We start from the raw sequence: 17,564 nt of genomic DNA, 5'->3' as shown, positions 1-17,564 counted from the left end.
TCTTGGCACATTCAAGTGTGATGATGTGTGCTAACTCCAAGGATGTTGCTACAGCCAGAGACCTGCCTGACTTGGAGATGGTGGTTCCTTAAATTGCCTTTGATCCATAACCAACTGTCTGGGGCACTCCATATCCAGGGTAAAGGCAAACAAGGGACCTTCAACGCGTACCCAGATGTGTATTAGAAATGCTTACAGGGCAGGCTTCTGTTCTCATTTGAAGGCCACTAACTGATCATTGAGAAGTGGCAAGAAACTTGCTAAAGTTACTGATATAACTAATCATTCTTCAAGTACTTTCAGCTGTGATTTAACTTTACTTCTCCAGATGTTGCACTGAAAGCACCCCAGGTAAAAGACCTTTTGTGAAACAGCCCTTCTCACCTGTTAGACACTGTGCTGATGGGAACCATGCCCTCCATGATGGGCATCATTAGGGATGCATGGCTAGTCACAGGAGAAGAGCCCATGACAGTTGTCTGGAATAGTTGGGAATATTTCTGGCTGACTTCACACTAGGCGCCCCTTAAACTGATTACCTGTGGCTGGAGCACATATTAAGGTGCTACTCTCAGCTGCCTGGACAAACTCTCACTGTTGCAAAGCTTTACTTTCAGATATGAACCAGGCTACAAAAATCAGAACACAAAGATGACATGTACAGTCTCCCTGCACAATTGATAGAAAGACTTGAGCATCAGAGTGAGACCCCATAGCTCAACAACCAGAGTAGAAAGCCACCAGCTTTCTGGTCAGAAGGAAAAGCTGAAGAGCCTGAGCTGACTGATCTGCCCCACACAGAACTGAGTCCATTCCACATGCTATTTTAATAACTATTAATTATTTCTTAGAGTTAGGTGTCTAAACTGAGACAACCTTGGGTGTAAAAACTTGAAAAAGATAATACCTTATGACACCCAAATGCTTAGTCCATTCAGACTGAGCTTCTTCCTGTTTTGGAGATGAGATTTACAGGCAGATCTCCAGCTATCTGAGTGTTTAAACTAAATAATTAGTGTTCATTATGTTATGTGGTATTCTGAGATGGAGCTTCCACAGGTTTTGTCATTAAAACTTTAGATTGTATCCTATCGTTAAAGATGAGCAGCAACTGAATCTTTCACAAAGGGCATCCCTGTGATTTTCATTTTTCCCTGGACTGGATGAATCTAATTGGATTTACCTCACTGCTAGAGTATGACATCTGGGAGAAACTAGTGTCCTGACATGGCAGAAGTGACAATAGGCTGTAGAATAACTCTAATCAAGAATCAGTGCTTCAGCCTTCAATCACTTAATGTGAATTGCACATCTGACAGAGCTGACTGCAATTCTGAAGTAAACTATTTGATATAAATAAATAAATCTATAAAATCTAGATCTTCCCTTTCTGCCCTCTCACTTGCAGCTGCAGATTCCTGCTCCCTGCTTTAGCTGCTGTATTGGGTTTGCATGGCAAGGATTGGGTAGCAGGGGGGATACAAGGGTGACTTCTGTGTGAAGCTGCCAGAAACTTCCCTTATGTCCAACAAAGACAATGCCAGCTAGTGCCAAGATGGATCTGCTGCTGGCCAAGGCCAAGCCCATCAGAGATAGTGGAAGCATCTCTGTGAGAACATACTTAAGAAAGGAGAAAACCCCCCTGCACATCAGCAGCTGGAGAGAGGAATGAGAATACATGAGAGAAATAACTCTGCAGACACCAAGGTCAGTGAAGAAGGAAGGGGAGGAGGTGCTCCAGGCACCAGAGCAGAGATTTCCCTGCAGCCCATGGTGAAGACCATGGTGAGGCAGGCTGGGCCCGTGGAGGTCCACATTGGATTAAATACGCACCTGCAGCCTGTGGAGGACCCTGTTACAGAGCAGATGGATGCCCAAAGGAAGCCATGACCCTGTGGGAAGCCTGTGTTGGAGCAGGTTTGTTACCAGGACTTGTGAACCTCTGGTGGGCCCATGCTGGAGGAGTTTGTGAAGGACTGCAGTCCGTGGGAAGGATTCGCATTGGAGCAATTCATAGAGGACTGTCACCCATGGGAAGAATCCCATGCTGGAGCAGGGGAGGAGTGTGAAGAGTCATCCCCTGAGGAGGACGGAGCAGCAGAGACAATGTATGATGAACTGACTGCAACCCCCATTCCCAGTCACCCTGCACCACTCAGAGGGAGGAGGTAGAGGAAATCAAGAGTAAAATTAAGCCTGGGAAGAAGAGATGGGTGGGGGGGAAATGTTTTTAAGATTTGGGTTTACTTCCAATTATCCTACTCTGATTTGATTGGTAATAAATTAATTTCCCCAAGTCAAGTCTGCTTTACGCATGATGGTAATTGCTGAGGTATCTCCCTGCCCTTATCTTGACCCATGAGCCTTTCATTATGTTATCTCTCTCCTGTACAGCTGAGGAGGGAAGTGACAAAGCAGCTTTGGTGGGCACCTGGCGTCCAGACAGGGTCAACCTGTCAGAGTTGCACATCAAAAAAACTTTTCATAGACAAAACTGACCACACATATTTCATCTTCCAAAACAACTGTTTATGGAGACTCAGTTCCTGGTGTTTGACACTTGAGACATCAGTGGTAATAAAAAAAAAAAGCAGACACATTTGTGTACAAGAAGAAACAAAGAAGTGGGTGCTTTGGCATCGTTCTCTCTTTTGGCTCAAGTTCTTGTGTTTCCACAGGCTCTTTGGGATAGTCCCACTGGCTGCTTTAGTGAGCTATTATTGTACTGTCTTTATGGTCTCTTCTGAAGGACAGAGTCTGTTAATTATATATCTTTTTTTCATCTGGATATGACTGTATTCTCAAATGATTATGTCCTCTCTTCTTTCATCCATAGTGGTCCCTTGGCAGTCTATCCTCTGTAAGTGTAATGCAGTTCACTTCTGGGCTTCCTTCTGGAGTGGGTTAGTTATCTCCCTTTGAAACCATAAGGTGCATATCTTGGGGAAATTTTGCTCCCAGTCTGCTCCCAGTAGGCCGAACAGATAGGTGCACCAGGCATGGATCTCTTTGCTCTAACATTCTCCCAGCACTCAAATATGTTATCATGCCATGCACCAAGGTACACAACGCATTACATCTGTCTCATGCCATAAAAGTATTATTCTAGTGGGCTGCAGGACAGCCCAGAAATTATTTTTAACACTATAATCTGATGAAAGTTATAAAGAAGTCAAGTTTCAGGGCCACAGAGATACCACACAGAGACAGAGGAGACCCGTGACCAAGTGCTACCTGTGTGGGTATGGTCAGTCTGCTACGGACAGTCTGGATGTGAACATACTGCACCTCCTGGGCTTGAATCACTCACTGAGTCAAAAGCTTTTAGCATATAGAATAGCAGTACAAGCAGCCTCTGTGGCTTAGTTCCTCATCCTTCTTTCAAAGGGTTTTTGCAGAGCTATGCATGTAACACCACGAATTTTCATTGGATAAGATGGACAACAAAGGAACTATAGAAGTGTAACAACTAGAGAAATTGGATACAACACTGGGGACATTATGTACTTCATGATTTGGGGTTTTTTAAGCCTGATAGATCTAGAAATGGAGGTGACTTCAAGCAGTATTTCCAGGAATCTCTAAAACTGATGCTGAGGCAATATAATACAACAAGAAAATAAACATGTAACTGTAAATTACTCTGAAGTGGTGTTAAAAACCTGCCAAGTACTGGTCTGCAGTCTCAGGTAAATCTTTCTGGTTTTCATAATACAGGAAGAAAAGAGTTTACAGCTGTCCTTGGTCAAATGTCAAGCCTTCCACCAACTACTCTTAGTTCTTGAAGTCTGGTGCCTTCCCCACAATATTAAGCATTCATTAAGAATACATAAAAGATAAAACCCTGTTATTCTTTTTGCATACAGAGATTGAAGTGTGTGATGGACTCTCCCCTCAACAAGATATTAACCACTGTTAAGAGGTCCTTTCTCTGGAAACCTTTAAATCAGTGAAACTCATTTACATAAGGCAAGATTTGTAAATCAGAATCATAAAATTAATTCCACTGGGAACTATACAATCCTCACCATCACTTTTCAGTCCAGATCCAACCTTCTTCTCTGCACTTTCTTTTCTGAACATATTTCCAATCTGGATTTCGCTAGTGTTTTTTAATATTGAACTAAAAATAAATACACATCTCCCTTTATGGGAGAAATAATGTTTAAATAACCACATTGTTTATTTTTACCTTTGGAAGTCATTCAGATATACCATTGCCATGGATATAGTATAAAACATCAACTGAACAGACTAATAATAACACCCAGCTGTTAGACTAGTACTCTGTATCTAAAGGTGCTTTATAAATGGAATCCATGTAATTACTTGCCTTGGACAGACATAGGAGTTAAAAGAAGAAAAAAATCTGATTATTTTTTCCCATGAACACTCATATACCAATAGTAGAAATCAGTTTGCTGGATTCCCAGACCGTATCTAATGAGTCACACTAGGCTGTCTTTGAGAAGTTGATACAAACCCTATTGCAGCCATAATCTAATTGGTTTTAGCTAGAAAACTTTTTGATGGAAACAAGAATTACTTCTTGCAAGCATGGCACTGAAACTGTTACTCAGCTGTAGGGGCCAGTTCACTATTTTTTAAGGACTATTTTTCTACTTTGGGATTGGCTCTGGGTTTCTGGCCAATAGCTCTGAGCATACTCTGCCAGTTCTGTGGGCTGGAACAACAGGCCAAAAGCCCACTGGCGGCAAACTGGGAGCACCTTGAGTATCCCTGAGTGTGAGACTCATCTTGGAATCACCTCTGCACTTTACAGAACAGAGAGTTCTGGAAAAGAAGAGAAAAAGGAAAAAAAAAAAAAAAACAAACCAACAGATAGAAATATCTCCTTTTTAGCACAGTTTTCCATTAGGCTTTTTAATGCAGTGGTGATTGCTTTGGGCACACCGATAACAACCAACCAAAAGTCTCTAGTGAAAGCTTACTGAATTCAGCAGCTTCACAATGATGTAAATGCAACCAAAAAGACTTTTTAATGAGACTTTTTAGTTAAACCTTTTGTCTTTTCCATATTATCTGGTGGCTATGGCAAGAGAGGGAGTTGAGACTGCTACATAACCCTAGGGTCTGCCATATTTATTCATCTGCAGAATATTTAAATTAATGCTCCACAACCTCTCAGGAGCCTTTTCATGCCTCAGTAACATTTGTATAGTTCCTGAAGGATTTTCAGATGAAAGATGTGCTAAAGAGCAAAATACTGCAATTATCTGCATCAATTAATATCACCCGATACATAATCCAGATTGAGGTAAACTGTTGGCCTAAGTACATGACCCCAGTACCAACTCGAGGCTCCAGCATAAGCATGTTTCAAGGAACCACATAGTAAAGGAAACATTTCAGATCCATATTGGAAAAAAAGTTTGAATGAGATGTGATTTCAAATAACAGAGTTGATAACACTGACCTCCGGAGTTGGAGATCTGTGCAAATGTTTCCTTAGAAAACTGAGCTTGCTGACTACTGTTCAATTCCATGACTACACTACCCACCAGTGGCTTATGGCCAGTGGTGAGCATGGCACAGTTCAATGCACAGTGGTTGTTCTGCGTGACCAGAACAAAACAGTTGATTTTCAGTAACAAAATCTGTGGGAAAGCTTGCTCTGGTAATTCAATAAGCAAGACTTACTTGCCCATTTTGGTAAATGGAGAGAAAGACAGAGTACTGGGGAAAGTCCTCCACCCATTTACATGAGTTCACTGCCATTGCAGCCGATGGAACGGGGCCTGTATGAGTTATGCAATGTATAACTCATTATAAAGTTCATGGAGTATAAGACCAACAAGACCACTGTGATCAGTTATTTTGACCTCCTGCTTAATACAAGCCACAGGATTTCCCTGAATCCTTGCAAACACAAATCTCTCTTTTTCATAGAATGGAAAACCATAAACATATACGTTACTTTGAGGTACTTCTGTTTATATTACATAGGGTTCTGCGAATAATTTGTGTTCATTCTGTAGGACTGTTAAGTGAAATGGAGCTGTTCTATCTCAACTGGATCACAAATGAAACACCCTATAATATGCATAGAAGCACTCGTATGGTATAAATAATATTTTTAATCAGTCATTGAAATAATAATATAAAGTTCATTTTATTAACATTTTAAAAATAAATGTCTTCACCTCCCTTCATTGGACTTTAAAGGAGGAAAGTTTTACGTTCCCTGTGAAAAAAATAAAGTAAAAAATGTTTAGAGAAAGGAGCAATCTGACTGGTTAGAAATCACAAATCGCTAATAATAATAAGCTCTGAATATCAGATGCCAAACAGCTGCAGACCCTCTTAAACCTAATTCCTCTTTCTTGGAGGATACGGCAAGTTTGGAAATGAGAGGATTGCCAAACCCACCACGAAATGTAGGCAGAAATTTTTCTTTGAATAAATCACTGTCACCCTTGATAAAAGCATACACAAGTATCTTGGCATGAGATAATGCTGCAAATTGGTGTGCACAATGAAGGCAGAGCCCATGAAGCCTGCAGACAGAAAGCACAAATCCAGCCCAGATAGTCTAATAAACAACCCACTCAAAAACAGGAGGTGATAGGTGTAGAGTTTATTGGGTATATCACTAGATATTACATGCTTTACCATTACATGACAAGGTACTATGCAGTTTATTCCATTGCAGTTTGCCACCTGGTACAACAATGTATAAAATTCAAAGAGCAATTATCTGGAAAAGTCATATGAATGTTCAAAAAATATATGGAAGAGGATTATGCCTGTGAGTCCTTTCCTCACACTTGTATTTTACAGGGCAGGTGTCAAAATTTCAATTTATATATGTAAGAATTACAGAAAGTTTTAAATTCTCAATATGGAATATTCATCCTTAACAAGTGCCAAATATCCCAACTTTATGGGTACTGGAAAAGCAGTTCATCTGCCACTTTTTGTCAGCCCCACTCATAGTACTAACACCCTCCCAACTATGTAAATACAAATCACTGCAGTAACATTTTTCAGCACTTTCTGTTATGGAAACATGGTGTATTACAAAAAAATATAGAGTATCTAAGTTTCTAGAAACTTGCAGGAGAGTTATACAAGTCACAATTTGTTATGCTGTAGAGCACTTTTCTCTGCCTTGATCTATTTGTACTTTATCAGATATGAGAGCAGCAATGTAGTAAACTAAAATGTGTGACATGCCAGTGCCCAGGGATAAAGAGGTTTTGTTTTTTTAAAACGATTTAAAAAAAACCCAACTCTTTGTGATTTCTCTTTGTTCATTTTTTCTCCTGCATCACTGGAAATAAGTTACACATTACCTTGTCGTGGGGAAACAAGCAATATCTGACTGTACTAGAAAAGAGTGTTTTCTTTCTGACTTACTCTGTAGTCATTCTGTGTCTGCTAAATCTAGGTTCCTCCTGCCAAGCTCTATCTAGGATCATCCAGAATTCTTAATTAATATAGACTACTGTGGTGGCAAAAGTATTTATAGAGAGACAGGAAAGATTCCTCCTCAGTGAAGGAAGATGGGTTTGCAGAAAAATACTGGCCTGCACTATTGCAAAAGGAAGTTCAGTTCCAATGATGCACAGGATCACAATGGTTTGTCAAATCCAAGTCACTTAATAGAAAACTGACTGATACAGCTAATAGAAAATGGGTGAACAAGGAGGGATGTGACTAAAATCCTGCTCCTCTGGAATCAGAACATCCCTCCTATTTAGGATTCACATTTCTAAAAGCTTCTGGGAAGCCGGGGAACCAGGGCTTAGTTCACTATTGAATCTAGACCAGTTCTATATTCATGGCTGAAAAAGTATCATTTCCTCCTCATTTGTCACTACTGACAACACACTAGTTACAGTAATTTTTTGTGATCAAGGCTATCACGGATCAAGTCTTCTTGTGTAGGACTTTTGGAAGGATCAAATATGGCCCTATAGCATCACTGAGTGGGAGAAAAGGAGTCTTGGATGCCAGTGAATACTTAATATGATCCAGATGAAGCTAAAAATAGCGCTTCCAGGAGAATCCCCTCATGGTCACTCTTCAGTTTATATAGCTGGTTTTGCCTGTATTCTGTCTGAGTACAGCTATCCCATCTTCCATTCCCTCCATTCTCCCACATAACCTACAAAACAAGCTAAGGCTGGTGACTGGGGTCCTACTCCACATCTTCTGTAAGCACTAAAATGACAGTGGTGTTGGACAAAAGACAGGGAATGACCACATTTTGCCTGGAGCCCATTCTGTAGGGTGTGGGCTGAGAGCTGGTTGAGCAAAGGAACGTTTAATTTGCACCTTCTGTCAGGACACAGGGATGATGTAATCACAGAGTTGCACAGTACTACCAAAGCTGAGAGAGCTGGGAGCTGAAGACCAGAGCTGAGGCACCTGCAAAATGTTAATATGGGCTTGAAGATTATGGACTTTGGTTACGCAAAGGTGGGGCAGCTGCTGAAAAAAAAATATGGTGTTGCATTTATAAGTACTGAGATGTAATTCAGGATAAAAATAGCTGGCGTAAGTTTATTTTCAGGGTTTCTCTTCCTCTGTGGTGCTGGACAAGCTAGGACACCCATTGGTTGACCTGTATCTCATTTGTACCAGTTATACACCCATAGAGGTACACTAACAGAGAAAGATTTATGGTGGACAGAACATAAAGAAGGAATTGTCTTACACAGTCACGACAGCTTTATTATCATCTCTCTTAATAACGTTATTGTGAGAATACTCCAGAGTAAAGTTCACTGTAATGAATGGAAATTTATCAGTATTGGTTTACAGAAAACCTTTGTTAACCTTCCTTGTGAGATAAGTATCAATAAAGTGATGTGTCTTTTCCATGTTCATTGTCATGCGGAATGCCTGTTGCATTCACATACATGTGAAGCAAACTGCCAGTCCACAGTCTCCAAGAGATTGGTGTCTGGAACTGGCTTAGCAAAGGATCCTCCTGAAAACATTCCTGAAGAGACTCATCCATGGGTGCATGTTTTCCTCCATCATTATTCTTCAATCTCGTACTGCGCATGAATTGGAAAATATATATTCTTTCCAAGGCTATATATTTACGGTTATGAAAACTGTGAATTGTTCTGGCCAGAAATGAAAAAAGCAAAACAGCTGGACATGGGTGTGTACACCAATGTCCTTTCTGTTCTTTCTCAGCCCCCTCTTTCTGCCGTGCCTCTGCCATACACTGGAGAGCAGCACTCCAGCATGTCCCGTGTGGTCCTCATCAATGTGTTCACACACCTCCATGCTGCACCATTCTGAATGTAAAAATGTGTATTTCTGTACTCCCCTTGTTATTATGATAAACATTATTATATTGTTTCCCCTGATAGGTTTTACCTAGACATCACCTGGATTCATGGATTCCTAATATTTGCTACTAGTGGCTGGCTCCTTCTTAATAATAATGCAGATATGTGTAGATTATATGATAATCCAAAGAATCCTACAAAAGATTTAACTTTTTTTCACAAGATTCTGAACTAAAATACAATACTAAAAAATCATAATGAAAAAAAACTTGGTGCATTTTCTTGTTTTTTTTTGTTTTTTGGTTTTTTTTGTTTGTTTTTTTTTTTTTTTTTCTAGAATGTACTATGCTGCTATAAAGACATGCTTGGAATAAAACCTTCTTTTTTTTTTTTTTTTTTTTTTTTCCTTCCTCAGCTTGCTGCATGTTTTAGCTTTTCAGTGCTTCCTAGTTTTTCTTGGGGTTTTTGTGGGTTTTTTGGTTTTTATTTTTAAATTCCTGCCATGGATTTTGCTGAGATGGGAGCATTTTCTGCATAACAGTGCACATGCCTAGATTTTCCTTGGCTGTCTTCCTCTCATAAAACATTTTCTATTGTCTTCAGCAATGACCTGGACTACAGTGACATTACTGTTATTTTCAAGAGCCTTGGTCACATATTGCACCACAAAGTAATTTATGTTAGGACAAAAGATAATATCTGGTGTCAAAATTCTATTAACATTTAGATAGGTCAAATTTGTAAATGACTTTTTTTTTTTTTTTTTTTTTAATATAAAATGACTTTTAGCAGACTCTAGTCATGGATCCAAACATGGTATAGATCACCTTTCAGCAATATCATAACACTTTGGTAATATAACAGAGGTGCTAGCATCCCATTGCCTCCATCCTGTCTTTTTCCAGGACCAAATTAATGCCTGGTAAGAACCCAGAGAACCAGATGAGGTTGAAGTCAGAGGTGTAAATTGGAAGATGGGAAAGGAGAGCTCGGACCACTTAGCTCTGAGTGGGGTCTGCTGGCCAGGACATCACTGGGAAAGTCTGATTTCTGCTCTTAACTCTCCTGCATGTTTTCCTGTATGTCGTGGTTTGAGCCTGGTCGGCAGCCAACCACCATGCAGCCACTCTCTCTCCCTTCTCTTCTGGCAATAAGAAGGGACAGAGAGGCAGGCTTGGGGTTCAAGATAGGACTGGGATGGGGAAAAAATCGCCCTTTATGGGCACGAGCAAAAAGCAGATTCATTAGGGGAAGAAAAAAAGGAACATACATTTATTACAGACACTAACAACAAGTAACAGAGTAGGACAGTGAGAAGCATTGCCACATCTTGAGAACACCTTCTCCCCACCCCTCCCTTCTTCCCGGGCTCAGCTCTGCTCCCGATATCTCTACCTCCTCCCCTCAGTGGCACAGGGACTGGGAATGGGGGGTGCAGTCAGTGCTGCCTCTTACCCCATCTTCAGTGGGGGGAGCTTCTGGAACTTGTTCCTCCTGATCCATCGTGGTCCCCCTCTCACAGGAGACAGTCCTCCACAAACTTTCTCCAACATGAGTTCCTCCCACGGGCCACAGCGTTCCCCACACTGCTCCGTCATGGGTCACCAACTTTCTCTGACTGGATTCTCTCCCACAGCTGCAGCCCTTCCCGAGCTGCTCCGGTGTGGGACACCCCCACATGCTGCAATCCTCCGAGCGCTGAATTACAGCAGCGGGGCTACCTTTTCCCATGAGACCCCGGCCTTCTTCGGGCACAGCACCTTGATCAACCATGAGAAACGCAGGCTGTAAATCAGTGTCTGCTCCACCGTAGATCTTCATGGGTGGCAGGGGGGGGCTGCCCTGCCGTCTCACCACAGGATACAGGGGAGTCTCTGCTCCGGCACACCTCCCCCCTCCTTTCTTCCTCCGTTCCTCCACTGACCTTGGTGTTCACGCAGCTGCAGCAACTCCTCCTCACAAGTCCCACTGCACGTCACCACGTCCCTTCTTAAATATGTTATCAGAGGTGCAGCTGATTGGCTCAGTTTCCAAACAGAAGTGGAGCTGAGTTGGAGCTGGGGGAGCTTTGAGAAGCTTCTCAGAGGGGGACGCCCCTATAGCTCCCTCCCCTGCCACCAAAAAAACTCTACCACTTACTCAACCCAGGACACTCTATGACCCTTGTGGGCCACATCATTCCTGATCACTGGACCAAGGGAAACAGTTCAACTTTGCTGTGCTGTGCACAATATCATTCGCTTTTAACTAAGCTCTGGTAAGAGCCACTGCTAGAGGCCAGAGATCTCTGTACATCTGGGCTAAGCAGTGCTAGACCACATCCTCTGGCTCTGAGGCACTGTCTGGCTGTGTTTATAGCTCTGAATTCCCATTGCCTCCAGAACAAGGCAGGTACATCCAAACTGCCTACTAAGAGTGGTCTCCAGTCCTTGCTAAGCTTTGAACAGTGGCTGAGGGTTGTTTGGGAAGATCTTCTAAAGGCTGTTCTAAAAATTAAAAATGAGCTGATGATCAAGTTCCCCTTCTGGTATTGACATAAGCAGTGAATGAGAAAAAATAGGTTCATACAATTGAGGTCCCTTGAAACTACAATGAGGAACAAAGGTCCTCCTAAAATGTTTAGGAGGAAATGATGCTTCCACAACTCCTTTCCTAGGAATCAGACACCAAATTTCTCTCCACAGAGAGATGGTACTCTGATCTCAGCTTGCCCACAGGAATCTCTTTTAAAAGTTCATATACCCTTTCTAATCATGTGCAGGCAGAGGATGTTCAGAAGCACCAAACACCACAAAAATGGGGAATAAGCAAATGTGATCCTCTCTTCTCACTGGAAATCCTCGATACTTTACTTGCTAGGTCAAAAAGACTAGTTCTGAAGTCACAGGGACATGTTCCCATGGCTGGAAGGGTAGGAGAAGGCAATGATAGATGTTGAGTTGACCACAGAAGGTGCTCCAGAAGAAAGATGGGAAAATGCCAGGGTGGGAAGAGTGATACAGTCCAAAAAAATGAGCACCTGGTTCTACTTAGTATATACTGCATAAAAATATGAAGATTTTTCTCTGGTTTCTATTTCAAAATTGCATTTTTGTGCTAGGCAGGAGAGGATAATCTCTATCTTTAAAAGACCTCAACCTATAGGATCTGGATACCTGTTCATATCAGGAGCGCTCACTATAACGGGGTTAGGCTATGGCCTAGAGTGAAAAAATGTTTTTATTTTTTTCTTTTTTAATTGAACATCAGTATCTTGCACTTGTATGGAGAGCCCCTCACACAAGGAAAACAGCTGAAGGATGGGGTAAAAGTACATATGACATCCATCATATATTATGCAAAGCAAGACAGGTAGGACTGCTGTATCCAGCCATTCTTCATATAAGTTCACAGTACTGACATGAAAACACCTCCTTGCTATTCTGAAGAAAACCTTATTGTAGGAATGTTTTTCTACATTGAAACTAAGTAATATTGAAGCTGTCAGGTGGACTTCTTTATACATACTTTCAGTCCTCATGTCATTTTCCTCTAGCAACTGAAGATCAAGCAGTGCTGTTCTGAGTCTGATTCTAGTATAGTCGACAATCCAAGTGAAGAATGGCATTGCTTGATTTTATCCTAGTTTCCCAGGTCATGGGCTTCTCCAACGAGCAACAAGGTGCATTTTGGCAAGAATTCACCCTGGCAATGGCATGGAGATGGTTATCAACATCTCTATAGTAGATGCTATAATATAAGTCTGACTTCACAGACCACATCATTATGGCTTTCAAATAGCCTACCTAGATTATCCCAGTCTGTTCCTGCTATCTTCATTACTTACTACTGTGCATTAGGTATTACGTAATGTCTGTAACTTGTAAATATTTGATTATAAATTCAAGTGCCTGTAAAATTCACAGTTAAATATTAGCCACAGATAGGTTAAAACACAGATGTTTCTTGCTGGAATTAGTCCAGAAATCCAGATTTAACACCATGACTTCCCAGCAAAACACTTACAGACTCCTGACTGACAGGAGTATAGCTGGGACCAGTCATTCCTCCCATGGCCTCTGCCTGTACGCTGGGAAATCTTATGACTCCTTGGCTACAGTATCTGAAACTTCACCATTGGTTACACTATACACTTAAGTGTCTCAGTTCTACTTATTTCTGTTCCTTGACTGTCACCTTGCTTAAAACCCTCCATACAACTCCCTTCTTTTGTGCACTCAGTTGGGGATATGCTATAAGTATTCTGCTGCACCCAGTGGCTTTAACAACTCTCCTCCCACTGCTAAAAGCCTGGTGCTTTGACCCTTCATGTTCCTCCTGCTGCAGGATCTCCTGTCTCCATTTCCAGGCTCCTCTTCAAAGCTCTGGACCCAACACTGGTAACTTTATGATGGTGTAAAAACTCATAACTGAGTATGTCACAAACTAGGAATAAATGAGTTTATGAAGAACATTTAAAATCATTCTATTGGTCATATACTGCAGTACTTTCAAGGTACTTTGGAGGTGCTTTTGAAGTCCACCCTGTAGTACCTATTAGTGCAATATCATGGAAGTTGTTTTCCTGGTACCTGTGTTTTCCACAGGTATAAAGCAACAGTGTATTCTAATCATATTAACTGTGAATGGACTGAGAAGCAACTTCCAAACTTCACATATTTCACCACAAACCTTGTGCCCAAAAGTCTAGAAAATAGACATGTAAGCTCAGTTAACACTGTATTTCTCCCACTTATTTTAGAATAAATGACTAAACATTCCCAGTCACTCAAAACAGCAGGTGACTAACAACAGAAAATATCTTGCTTTGCTCCCCTTAGACCTCATAAGCAATCATTTTCCCTTCTCTCTGAGCCCGTGGATCAGTGACAAATCCTCCAATATTATAACTGAGTTATAGCTGCAGCGATGTCAGTGCCATTACTAACTTATCTGTCCAGAACAGCTAGTGCTTGCATCCCTATTTGGCTAAATAGTCTTGCCCTCATCCTACCTCAACATTTCCTGACAAAAAGATAAAGATGGTGTCTATGCTTGCCAACCCACTGATGTGACAGAAACCAATAGGAAAAACATCAAGCCAGCAACTTGAAACAGTTAGATGCTCACTGCAAAGACTGGAATGCAAAGATCGTTCATTGCAACAGGACTTCCAGGCATATGAACATAGGTTGGAAATGACTTACTACCTTCAGTCTCCTGAGGCTGACAAGAGATTATGAGGATGACATTTTAAGGAGGGAATTGTTTATTTGTGATAGAAACTGGAGGAAAAACAAACCCTTGGTTACTTTTTGAACTATGAGCAGGATTTAACAAAGCAACTTTCAGAGACATTTCCCTTATCAAAATGTCTTGCAAAATCTGAGGATGAGGAAATGATTGGAGAACTCACAACTTTTTAAAACTGCAGTTAAACACATGAAAAGGCAGCCCAGGAACTGGCAGAGAACTGTCTTTCTGTGAGGGGGGAGTTGGCTGAGAAACCTTGCAATGACCCAGGAGTTGGTGGGAAAGGACAGGGAGATTAATATGATTCTGAACAGACAAGCAGCCCTTACAGAAAGCATGCTATACTGAAGCTTCCCTCCCACTCTCTCCTTTCCTTGGCACCATCCTGAAGCTTCAAGTGGCTCCGTCTCTGTACCCCCAGTTTTCCAAAGAGTCATCAGACTGGGAAGGCAAGGTCCTCAAGGCCCTCAACCACAGCTCCTTCTCACAAGGCACTGACCCCAGCAATGCCTACCTCAGATCTCTTCAACCCAAATAAGACTTTATTGCTGCAACAATACTGCTTCCAGCTCTTCAGATTCCTGAAGGGTCATCAGGCAGAAAACCCACAGCCACAAACAGCTGTAACCTGTAATGTTCAGAGCTGTGGGAGCTGTCTGCATTGCACTGTCACTGATAAGTTCAAATCATAGTATTTACCCCATTTTCCTTTTTTTTTTTTTTTTTTTAATTTATAGTGCTCACAGTATGTATTCACCATTTTTCCCATGTCTGCATCTTTGCACTTTCAGTTTTCAAAAAAAAAAACAATTGTTTTTACTTATTACTGTAATTTTAGCTTGTATTTAATAATAACAGTTTGAAACTATTAAAAAAATATCATTTTTTCTTAGACCCTTATTTGCAGAAGTTGGAAAGTTTGTGGTGCCCTCTGGGAGACAAGGGTCCAGTTTAATGTCCTTCAAAAGCAATCTAACTTGCACTCAAAATTATTCCACAAAATGAGCTAGTGGGTGGTAAATGGTTCAAAACCATGCTAATTCTCTGAATCAGAATACTTACATAGTCCAAGCACTGTTATTTTACCTGCTTGGTGTAAGTGCCATTCTGACAGTATCCAGATAATTATGAAGGTAATAGTTGTTTATTGTTGTTATTCAGTAAATATTTTATCAAGAAATGTAGAGCATGTAGTAATCAAGGAAAAGATAAGACTAATTGGCAGTGAGTATATCAGCAGACTAACCAAAGCCTGGACACAGACCCACTACTGTCACCCAATCATCCACAGAGTTAAATTGGTTCTCTGGTACTGTTTTTGACACCAAACACACTCCCATATAATGCCTGGGCATAGTTCAGGTAGCACTGGGTAAGGACCACTCCTCTCTCTGTTTTGGAGAGGTGACAAGGCCCTGCAGTGTGAATGTGAGTCATGCCATGCCAGATGGCCTCAGGGATGAATAACGGTCCTTGACACATTTGATTTCCTAGCATAGACATTGTTCCTCTCTCTGTAGTGGACTTGAGACCTCATTTTCATTAAAAACAGAGGAATGAACTACTGCAGTGCTAGCACTATGCACCAGATCATTATGAATCCTTCTGGAACTGCCTGATTAATCCTTTGTTATCCGGACTTTCTGCAGGCACCCTGTCACAGCCTCTCATCCTAATCCTGCAGCACAACCCGTTCCCATCAGGTAACACTCAGTTCAGCTGCCCAGAAGGGCACCGCGCGGGGTGAGGTGTCTTCAGGAGTGTGCTGTGAGAGTATTCAGTCTGGATTGGAAAGGCACGTAAGTAACATGTAATAAATGTATGGGCAGATTATTTCCCATCAGATATAAAAACTGTAAAGAGAAAGACTGGGCTAAAAGGCTTTTGGTTTTGAAGTACTGCACTCAGAAGTTACAAAATGGAGCAAAGTGACATTTACAACTGTCATATGAAGTCGGTACTATGTATCCTTTGATTGTCAAATAAAAACCTTTCTCATAAGATATCTCTCTCTGGGATGAGTCCCAGTTGATATTTAGGACCAATATTGAAGCTGATTCTGGTTATCCCAAGCTGTATGCACTTCCTTTTTCTATTTGCATCATGCTTTTCAGCCTGCTCCAAAGTACTAAAGTGTTTTCCTGAAGGGCCCTTCTAGAAGTTAGTTTGAAAACTCTTTTTCTGTGTTGCTGGAATTGTCTCGAAATATAGGAAACACAGAAAATCCCATTTTTAAGGTGTAGTCTGAGCTGTGGAGAAGACTTTGATTTGTAACCAAAGATTCTTCTGTCTCTTCTCCCAGGTAAGTCTTAGTTTCTTACCATCCTCCCCACTCTTGCCTTTCCACTTGTTTCACCTATGTCTGCATGCCAATCTTGCCTTTTTTCCTGATTTCAATTTTAGACTCCTACTCCAGCAGGTCTTTGCCACAGTTTGACATACACATAAGTCAATTTGCACAACAGAGGGATTCTGCTTTTCTTCCACACCCCAGACACCTTCCTTCATCTATCCTTAACTGCAGTTCTCAGTTCTTCTTCCATATCCAAAAGCCTGTGAATGATATTAGTGTTCAGTAAACAAGACACCTGCATTTTTTAGCATGGGACAAGAAATGAGTTTTCATTATTTTAAAAAATAATTGTTGTGTTCACCTAAGATTGGCTAAGACTATTTAGTTTCAGGCTAACACCCACCATTGATAATCACAATGCTGGTTGTGACATTTTAGAAAAATCATAAAGAAGTCAAAATAGTGCTAGTTTCTAGCAAACATCTGATTTTTTCTTTATAAGCAGAAGCTTGCACATATCTGAAGGAACCTAGGGTTTCATGCTACATTTATGTCTTCTGTCCTACCAAAAGACTACCTCATCTACTGGAACAAAGGCTACATGCTGAGAGGAACACATCTATCTTCATGATGCATGTTTGGCCCAGAGCCTGAAGCCACAGCTCTATAGCTGGAGATGGTTCAGTAGGTTTGGTAGAATGGTTGTTAAAACTGACTGCTAAGCCCTGAGCCAGCTGCTAAAAGCTGCCTCCAGCAAGCACTGCTCC

The sequence above is a fragment of the Tyto alba genome, unplaced genomic scaffold (assembly GCF_018691265.1).
Source record: "Tyto alba isolate M040663 unplaced genomic scaffold, T.alba_DEE_v4.0 Super-Scaffold_40, whole genome shotgun sequence".
NCBI classification, from domain to species: Eukaryota; Metazoa; Chordata; class Aves; order Strigiformes; family Tytonidae; genus Tyto; species Tyto alba.
This window is presented reverse-complemented; position numbering follows the sequence as displayed.